Genomic DNA, 10,773 nt, shown 5'->3' on the forward strand with positions numbered 1-10,773 from the left:
CGAGGGCGAAGCGCTGGGAGGTATCATCTGACTCATCAGTAAATAGCCAGGGACGGGAGGCAGCCTTGGGCCTAGGGGCTATTGATTGGTGGACTAGATGTGCGATGACAGTCTTATTTTCTTACGTAACTACAATTACCACAAGAAAGTTTAACTTTGATACAGTACGGTTTAATCCACCCTTCATGTTTCATTGTTGCCAATTGTCCAGTACAGGACTGCACGTTGCATTTAGTTGTGTCTCTCTTTAGTTTGCTTTAATCTGAAGTAGTTCCTCCTGTCTTGCTTTGTCGTTCATGACTTTGACATTTATTAAGAGAACAGACTTTTTTTTTTTTTTCCTGAAACCGAGTCTCTTTCTGTTGCCTAGGCTGGAGTGCAGTGGCACAATCTCGGCTCACTGCAACCTCTGCCTTCCGGGCTCAAGCGATTCCCCAGCCTCAGCCTCCGGAGCAGCTAGGATTATAGGCGCCTGCCACCGCTCTCAGTAATTTTTGTAATTTTAGTAGAGACAGGGTTTCACCATATTGGTCAGGCTGGTTTCGAACTCCTCCACCCGCTTCGGCCTCTCAAAGTGTTGGCATTACAGGTGTGAGCCACCGCGCGTGGCCTTTTTTTTTTTTTTTTTTCCCGGAGACTGAGTCTCACTGTGTCACCAAGGCTGAGTGTAGTGGCAAGATCTCAGCTCACTGCAACCTCCACCTCCCTGGTTCAAGCAACTCTCCCTACTTCAGCCTCCTGAGTAGCTGGGATTACAGGCATGCGCAACCACGTCTGGCTATTTTTTGTATTTTTTAGGAGAGATGGGTTTTCTCCATGTTGGTCAGGCTGGTCTCAAACTCCCGACCTCAGGTGATCTGCCTGCATCAGCCTCCGAAAGTGCTGGGATTACAGGCATGAGCACCATGCCTGGCCAGGCCTTTTTTTAAAGAGGTAGAGAGAGAGGCTGGGCGCAGTGGCTCATGCCTGTAATCCCAGCACTTTGGGAGGCCGAAGCAGGTAGATCACCTGAGGTCAGGAGTTTGAGACCAGCCTGGCCAGCATGGCGAAACCCCATCTCTGCTAAAAATACAAAAATTAGCCAGGCTTGGTGGCACACACCTGTAATCCCAGCTATTGGGAGGCTGAGGCAGGGGAATCTTTTGAATCCAGGAGGTGGAGTTTGCAGTGAGCCAAGCCTACTTTTCAGCCTGGGTGACAGAGCAAGATTCCATCCAAAAAAATTTTTTTTTGTAGAGACGGGTATGTTGCCATGTTGCCCAGGCTGGTCTTGAACTCCTTGCCTCAGGGGATCCTCCTCCCTCTGCCTCCCCAAAGTGCTGGGATTATAGGCATGAAACACTGTGCCTGTGATTTTCTAATTACATTATTCCTTCTATATTGATTAGCTGCCATTCTACTATGAAGTAAGGAAGTGCTTTTCCTTTCCCCCATTTATTCACTTACATCAGTGAGCACTCATGAAGTCTCACACTATCCAATGTAGTATGTTACCATCTGTGATAGTTTGCTAGGCATGCTATAACAAAGTACCACAGACTGTATGGCTGGAAGTGTAGACATGTATTTCCTCATAGTTCTTGAGATTAGAAGTCAAAGATCAAGATGTCAGCAGAACTGGTTTCTTCTGAGGGCTTCTCTTCTTGGCTGGTAGATGGCCACCTTCTCCATGTCTTCACTTAATCTTCCCCTTGTGCTTGTCTGTGTCCTAATCTCCCCCCCTTACAAGGACACCAGTCATTTTGGATTAGGGCCCATATAACCTCATTTTACCTTAATCACCCAATCAAAGGCTACATTTCCAAACAGTGTACAGTCATATTCATAGGTTCTGGGGGTTAGGATTTCAGCATATAAGTGTCCCAGGAGACAATTCAGTCCATAATAGCATCATTTTAAAATATTTGAGACAGAGTCTCACTCTGTCACCCAGGCTGGGGTGCAGTGGTGCAATCATAGCTGGCTGCAGCCAGGAGCTCCTGAGCTCAAGCAATCCTCCAGCCTCAGCCTCCTGAGTAGCTAGGACTATAGGCATGCACCACCATGCCTGGGTAATTAAAAAATATTTTTTTTAATAGAGATGGGGTCTTGCTGTGCTGCCCAGGCTGGTCTCAAATTCTTGGCCTCATGTGATTCTCCTGCCTTGACCTCCAAAAGCTGGGATTACAACACCATCATTATTTACTTTGATGCTCAAATTGCCTAACATTTGCCATATTTGTCTATATGGGTCATGTATACACAGCCCTGGGCTTTACTATATGTTTAGAAGTCCCTCCCTTCCTTCTTTTTTTTTCCTTCCCTTCCTCCCTCTCTCCTTCTTTCTCCTCTTCCTGTTCCTCTTCTTTTTTTTACTTTCTCTGTCCTCCTCTTCCTCTTTCCCCTGTAATTCAGGCCTGAAAAAGTCTTGGCCACTCAGCAATTGAATCACTAATCCCTTTGAATGCAGGGAGACTGGGTACCTTTGAGGAAGTGTCCTTCATAACAATACCAGTATGTACAGTGATTCTACCTTCCAGCCTTCCACCAAGGGTTACTGTGCCTCAGGGAAAGAGAAATATGTTGAAAGTGGCTAGTGATTTCGCTGTACGGTTAGAGACTTGGAAGGAACAAGATTACAGGATTGGCACAAGGAATTTAGGGGAAAGGAATTAGATGGACCTTTCAGAGTGAGTCCAGATGTGGGGAGTATTTGTGTCTTATGTAAATGCTTACAAAACGCCCTGTATTAGTCAGCTTGGACTTCCATAACAAAATTCCATAGACTGGGTGGCTTAGACAACAGAAGTTTATTTCTCACAGTTCTGGAGGCTGGACAGTCCAAGATCAAGGTGGGGGTCAATTCAGTTCCTGCTGAGGCCCTTTTCCTGGCTTTGCAGACAACCACCTTCTGGCTCTGTTCTCACATGGCAGATCTCTCTCTCTCTTTCTCTCTCTCTCTCTCTTTTTTTTTTTTCTGAGACAGAGTCTCCTTCTGTTACCCAGACTGGAGTGCAGTGGCACGATCTTGGCTCACTGCAACCTTCACCTCCGGGGTTCAAGTGATTCTCTTGCCTCAGCTTCCCGAGTGGCTGGGATTACAGGTGTGGGCCACCACGCCCCGCTAATTTTTGTATTTTTAGTAGAGACAGGGTTTCATCATGTTGGCTAGGCTGGTCTGGAACTCCTGACCTCAGGTGATCTACCTGCCTCGGCCTCCCAAAGTGCTGGGACTACAAGCATGAGCCACCACGCCTGGCCTCTCTCTCTCTTTCTTATATTCTCTTACACTTATTAGGCCACAGTCCTATTGACTTAGGGTCGGACCCTTATGATTTCATTTAACCTTAGTTATCTCCTAAAAACCCAGTCACACTGGGGTTAGGATTTCAATATATGAATTTGGGTTGCGGACAGGGGGAACGCAATTCAGTTGACAGCAGGCTTCTACTTTTGATGGCGCATTTTAAAATTAAAATCACATTTAATTTTATTAGATAGTGAAGTTTCTAAAAACTCCATTCTTCCCAAAAGAGAAATGCAATAATCTCACAGATTAAATATCAATATGTAATTTAAAAATCTCCGAATCTTAATACTTTCATGTTAAACCAGGGCTTATTGAGCCCAGTTAAGTTCCCCCCTTTTCCCCATCAATTATCTTTTAGGCGCTCCCTCAGATCTCTCACTTTTCCTTAAGGGTAATTTGTCAGCCAAGCCATGGTATCTTCTATTTTCTTCAGAGGAAGCATTTTATAATTAGGTGAACAACCATAATTATGGGCTCAACACCACGCTCTTCCTCTTACTAAGGTTTACCTGGCTGAGTGCCTAATTTGCCAGCAGTAGCAAGAGGCTGAAATGGTACCATACTTTGAGAGGACAGCAGATGATCTTTACTGTAATGGACACTGCATTAGATTTGCTTTTCCTGCCTATCATGCTTCTGCCAGCATCACCCAATAGTGTGCATGCCAGCAAGATGGTACATTCAGTACAGTTGGCCCTTGATATTTGCAGGCTCCACATCTACCGATTCAACCAACTGCGGATCAAAACAATTCAGAAAAAAACAATAAAAATACAATACAACAATAAAAAATGCAAACAAAAAACAATACAGCGTAACAACCATTTGGATAACATTTACATTATATTAGGTATTATAAGTAATCCAGAGATGATTTAAAGCACACAGGAGGGTGTGCAGAAAATATATACAAATACCACACCATTTTACATAAGGGACTTGTGCATCCATGGATTTTAGTATCCTAGGGGAGGGGGTCCTGGAACCAATCCCCCAGAGATACTGATGGAAGACCGTACTGTATCTTATCAAGGAACTCATTTTATTGTGAGTAAGGTAGTGTGAGACAAGTAAGGTAATAGGTTAATTTCTGTGTGATTTACTGGTCTTTCCATTTACCTCATCATCCAGAAGCAGCCAAACATATACAATGGTGGAATGGCACCTTGAATATTTGGCCAGGGCCGGGCGCAGTGGTTCACGCCTGTAATCCCAGCACTTTGGGAGGCTGAGGCGGGTGCATCACCGGAGGTCAGGAGTTGGAGACCAGTCTGCCTAACACGGTGAAACCCCATCTCTACTAAAAATACAAAATTAGCCAGGCGGGGTGGTGCGTGCCTGTAATCCCAGCTACTTGGGAGGCAGAGGTTGCAGTGAGCCAAGATCGTGCCATTGCACTCCAGCCTGGGCAACAAGAGTGAAACTCCATCTCAAAAAAAAAAAAAAAAAAGAAAAAAAATGGCCGGGTGTGGTGGCTCATGACTGTAATCCCAGTACTTTGGGAGGTTGAGGCAGGCAGATCACTTGAGGCTAGGAGTTCGAGACCAGCCTGGCCAACATGGCGATACCCCATCTCTACTAAATATACAAAAATTAGCTGGGAGCAGTGGTGCATGTCTGTAATCCTAGCTACTCGGGAGGCTGGGGCAGTAGAATTGCTTGAATCTGGGAGGCAGAGGTTGCAGTGAGCCGAGATCATACCCCTGCACTCCAGCCTGAGTGACATAGCAAGACTCTGTCCAAAAAAACACTCAATTATAGTACCAGACAAGGTAAGATTGAGGTGCCACCCTGCAGTTTGCATGGTGGGCTCTGAATCAGTGACTAATAACTTGTGCTGCTTCTCCCATGACCTGCATATGCAGATCTGGCTTCTTGTTCATTTGTGGTTTTTTCGTTGGTTTGTTTTGGTTTTGGTTTAGAAACAGGATCTGGCTCTGTCACCCAGGCTGGAGTACAGTGGCGCTATCTCGGCTCACTCAACCTCCACCTCCCGGGCTCAAACCATCCTCCCACCTCAGTCTCCTGAGTAGCTAAGACTATGCCTGGCTAACTTTTGTATCTTTTTTGTAGAGATAAGGTTTCACCATGTTGCCCAGGCTGGTCTCAGACTACACCTGAGCTCACGTGTTCCTCCCTCCTAGGGCTCTCAAAGTGCTAGGATCACAGGCATGAGCCACTGTGCCTGTTGAACTACAAAATAAATTTCTTTTCTGCTTAGTTGAGCTACTTTGTTTCTGTTGCTTACAAGTCTCCAAACTAATACACACACTTATACCACCTCCCCTTTTCCTGACTGCTTTCTCAACAATTACCTGTCCTGTCTTATTCCTTTAGTCTTACTTGATGACTAGCTTCATACCAGGTCATAACTGATACTGTGATTAAAAATTTTATTATTACTATTATTATTTTTGAGACAGGGTCTCACTCCTGTTGCCCAGGCTGGAGTTTAGTGGCATGATCACAGCTCACCTCAGCCTCGACTTCCCGGGCTCGGGTAATTCTCCCACCTCAGCATCCTGAGTAGCTGGGACTACAGGCACGGGCCACCTCACCTGACTAAGTTTTTGTATTTTTAATAGAGATGGAGTTTTGCCATCTTGCCCAGGCTGGTTTTAAACTCCTGGGCCCAAGTGATCCATCTGCCTCGGCCTCCCAAAATGCTGGGATTAGAGGCGTGAGCCACCTTGCCTGGCCTGATATTGTGATTTTTATAGCTGAAAATAGACAGTAATTCATAAATCTTTTCACCTCCAGGGACTCCTTTTATCATTTTTCTTCCACATACTTATGTTTTGATTTTATCACAAAATTGCATTTATTATGTATTTCCCCATTAAGTAATCAGTGATATTTTCTGATCAGCATGACACGCAGTGTAACATTAATATTACTCTGATTAAAAGCAAAAAACGTGTGACGTCTTAGCCTGTGCTTCCTGGCTTTATTAAGGACAAAAGTACATTGTCGGCTTTTCAAATCATTGAAAATGGTATGTAAAATTTCATACTCTTGTGGACAGAGACACACAGGAATATCAGTTATGGTAAAATTTCAACTGACTCTAAGAAATATAAATCAACCAAAAGACCAACCTTTTTAGATAACATTTTACTTTCCAGAAGTGTCACTTCTCCACAGTAAAATAGTGAATAAAGTACTGTGAGCTTTCTGTACCCCAGAATATAAAAAGCATATGCTTCCTTGGATTAAAAAAAGTTTTAGAAGAAAATGGGAGAAAACATTTGTCTGGCCTATTTTTAACCAAGTCCAGCAGGATTCATAGAGTGTGAAGGCCAGAAAACAAAACTGTTAAGAGTCTGGAGCACTCCCAGTCTGAACAGAAAGAAATAGAGAAGTATTTCAGATTCCGTATTATTGTGGAGGCAGAAATGGTAGAGATGAATAGGTAACCTTCATTCCCTCTTGTCCCCTGTTCAGAATTCTGTATAGGTGTATATATGTTTTTAATGTTTTATGGGTTTTGTTTGTTTTTGAGACAGGGTCTTGCTTTGTTGCCTAGGCTGCAGTGCAGTGGCATTATCACGGCTCACTGCAGCCTTGACCTCCTGTGCTCAAGCGATCCTCCCACCTCAGCTGAGAGTATAGGCACATGCCAACCACCTCACAACCACCATGCCTGGCTAATTAAAACGAATTTTTTTTTTTTTAAATAGAGATGGAGTCTCACTATGTTGCCCAAGCTGGCCTCAAAATCCTGGGCTTAAGTGATCCCCCCACTTTGGCTTCCCGAAGTGCTGGGATTACAGGCATGAGCCACTGTGCCCAGCCTATGTAAATGTTTTAGTTAGCTGTAAGGCCACCAGCTTTCACTGAGTTTACAGGGTTCTCTCACTTGGATTCATTGTCCTTCCCTCTCCTGATCTTTGTGAGCATGTTTAATGTCCAGGATGACTGGCAAGAATATGAAGGATGAGTTAGGCAAATTAAGTTCCAAATCAGTAATAGGCGGCTTCCTAATCTGAACACTAAATAGTAGATGACAATGAATATGATAGTTTTCACTGCTTGACAATAAGGAGATGGGCCAATACAAACCAGATGAACTTGTTAGTACTTGCTCCAACAGGAAATGCAGCCTTGTCACTTTTAATTTTCATAGCAAGTAAAAGCCAGAAGCACAATAATTTCAGGTGTATACAGAGTTCTCAGAAACTTGGAGCGGCAATTTTGGTGAAGGAAAACCAAAGGAGGGCCTTGTGTTAATTCTGTCCAACATTTACCTGCTGGTATTCTTTCAAAGTCACTCTGAAATGCTAGACTAGTATCAGAAAGAATAACATCTGGATGGCAAAGTCCTTTCTTAAAGCATATACATTTCCCAACTTTTTGGTATGAAGGTTTTTAAATTTACAAAAAATTGAACAGTAAAATGAACACTCATATACCCTCTACCTAAATTCAACAAGTAACATTTTGTTGCATTTGTTCTACCTGCCTATCTACATACATTTTTATTTGAACTATTTGAAAATAAATGGAAAAAATCATGATATTTCACCCCAAATATGTCAATGTACATCTCTTTAGAATAAGGGTATTCTCTATATGACTTAAAAATAGTTATGTTCAATAATAGTAATCTTCTTATAGTCTGCACACCAGATTCAGCTGCTGCCTGATTTTGTGAATAAAGTTTTATTGGAACACATTCATGCCCATTCCTTTACATATTGTCTATGGCTGCTTTTGTGCTACAACCGCAGAACTGAGTAGTCACAGAGACCATATGGACCTAAAGACCTAAAATAGTTACTATTTTGTTCTCAGCAGAGAGTCTGCCAACCCCTGCTCCAATAAGTATGTATGCGGAAATGTTTACAAAATATTCATGAACCAAAGGATCTGGCTGTCATTTTTGCATTGCAAGTGTTTCTCCCTCTAGTGTATAGGTTTTGTGCTGTTGTGATTAACTGCAAAAGGTATGTATGGGTTGCAGTGGTGTGGAGGTGGGAGTGAGACTGAGGAATATCCACTGCCTGGTTTTCCTACACAAGGCCCTGTGATCGGTGCTATAATATTTACTGAGATCCTCACAACGATACCATGAGGTACACATCTTCATTTTATCCAGTTTTTTTGTTTTTGAGACAGAGTCTCACTCTGTTGCTCAGGCTGGAGTGCCGTGGCGCAATCTCAGCTCACTACAGCCTCTGCTTTCTGGGTTCAAGCAATTCTCCTGCCTCAGCCTCTTGAGTAGCTGGGACTACAGGTGCATGCTAACACACCCAGCTAATATTTGTATTTTTAGTAGAGATGGGGTTTCACCATGTTGGTCAGGCTCATCTTGAACTCCTGACTTCAAGTGATCCACCCATCTCTGCCTCCCAAAGTGCTGGGATTACAGGCAGGAGCCACTGCGCCTGGCCTATTCTATTTTATCCAGTTTTATTGATGAGGACACGGGGGCTTACAGAGTTTTTTTTTTTGTTTTTTTTTTTAGATGGAGTCTCACTCTGTCACCCAGGATGGAGTGCAGCAGCACGATCTCAGCTCACTGCAGCCTCCGCCACCTGGGTTCAAGCAATTCTCCTGCCTCAGACTCCCAAGTAGCTGGAATTACAGGCACCTGCCACCACACCTGGCTAATTTTTGTATTTTTGGTAGAGACAGGGTTTCAGCATGCTGGCCAAGCTGGTCTGGAACTCTTGACCTCAGGTGATCCGCCCACCTCGGTCTTCCAAAGTGCTGGGATTACAGGTGTGAGCCACCACACCCAGCCGCAGAGATTTTAAAAATTGCTCAAAGTCATGCAGGTATGAAAGAGAAATGTTGACCAGACACAGTGGGTCACACTTGTAATCCCAGAACTGTGGGAGGCTGAGGCAGGAGGACTGCTTCAGGAACAGTTTCAAACCAGCCTGGGCAACAAAGTGAGATCTCCATCTCTACCAAAAAAAAAAAAAAAGAGAGAGAGAGAGAGAGACAGAGAAACCAAGGCCTCAAGTCTGTCTCCAAAGAGAGATACAGTGGATTCAGTTAAGATTCCCTAGGAGGCATTCCCATTTTGTGGTCATGATTCATACACAAAATGAGTGCTTTGGGCATCACTGGTTTCCAGTACAAAATCATGGTAAGATCCTTGGGAGAAAGCAACTAAGTCCTTTCTTTAAAGTATAGTGAGGACACATAGTATCTTAGTCTTTTTCTGCTGCTTTAACAGAACACTTGAGACTGGTTAACTTATAAACAGAAATTTACTAGCTCACAGTTCTGGAGGCTGGGAAGCCCAATATCTAGGTGCCAGCAGGTTTGGTGATTCTTATTCTAAGATGATGCCTGGAATGCGGCATCCTCTGCAGATAGGAATAATTTATCTTCACAAGGCAGAAGGGCAAAAGAGACAATGAACCTTCTCATGGCCCTTTTTATGGCACTAATCCATTCATCAGGGCTCTGCCCTCATGACTTAATTACCTCTTAAAGGCTCTACCTACTAACACTATCGCATTGGGGCATTAGGTTTCAACCTATAAATTTTGGAGGGGACACAAACATTCAAACCATAGCACATAATTGGGACAGGATACTTGGTATCATATAAAGAAAAGTGCCTCAGAAAAGTTACCTCATGCACTTTAATCATTCTGTAAAACAGGGACAGCAACTATCCTGATTACTTTGGAGGAAAGTGAATATTTAAAAGCTTTGTGGCCAGACACGATGGCTCACACCTGTAATCCCAGCACTTTGGGAGGCCAAGGCAGGCAGATCATTTGAAGTCAGTAGTTTGAGACCAGCCTGACCAACATGGTGAAATTCCGACTCCACCAAAAAATACAAAAATTAGCCGGGCATGGTGTCGGGTGCTTGTAGTCCCTGCTACTCGGGAGGCTGAGGTGGGAGAATCGCTTGAACCCGGGAGGCGGAGGCTGCAGTGAGTGAACATCACTGCCACTATACTCCAGCCTGGGTGACAGAGCAAGGCTCTGTCTCAAAAAAGATAAAAAAAAAAAAAAAAAAAAAGAAAAATAAATAAATAAAAGCTTTGTGCCACTTACTCTGCTCTCCTTCCATCTCCTCTCTCCTAAATTAATAAATAAAAACTTTGGCACAGCAGCTCACACCTATAACCCTAGTACTTTAGGAGGTTGAAGCAGGAGGTTTACTTGGGGCCAGGAGTTCAAAACCAGCCTGGGCAACATAGTGAGATCCCATCTCTAGAAATAATTTAAAAATTAACTGGGCATGGTGGCATGTACTTGTGGTCCCAGCTACACTGGAGACTGGTGCAGCATTGCTTGAGCCTAGGAGGTCGAGGTTGCTGTGACTGTGCCACTGCACTCCAGCCTGGATGACAGAGTGAGACCTGGTCTCAAAAAATAAATAAAACAGAAGCTTTGAGGCAAGTTCTTGTAATCTCAGCACTTTGGGAGGCCAAGATGGGAAGATTGCTTGAGCCTAGGAGTTCAAGACCATCTTGGGCAACATAGTGAAACCTGTCTGTACAATAAATCTAA

Source organism: Colobus angolensis, unplaced genomic scaffold, assembly GCF_000951035.1.
Source record: "Colobus angolensis palliatus isolate OR3802 unplaced genomic scaffold, Cang.pa_1.0 Scaffold349, whole genome shotgun sequence".
NCBI classification, from domain to species: domain Eukaryota; kingdom Metazoa; phylum Chordata; class Mammalia; order Primates; family Cercopithecidae; genus Colobus; species Colobus angolensis.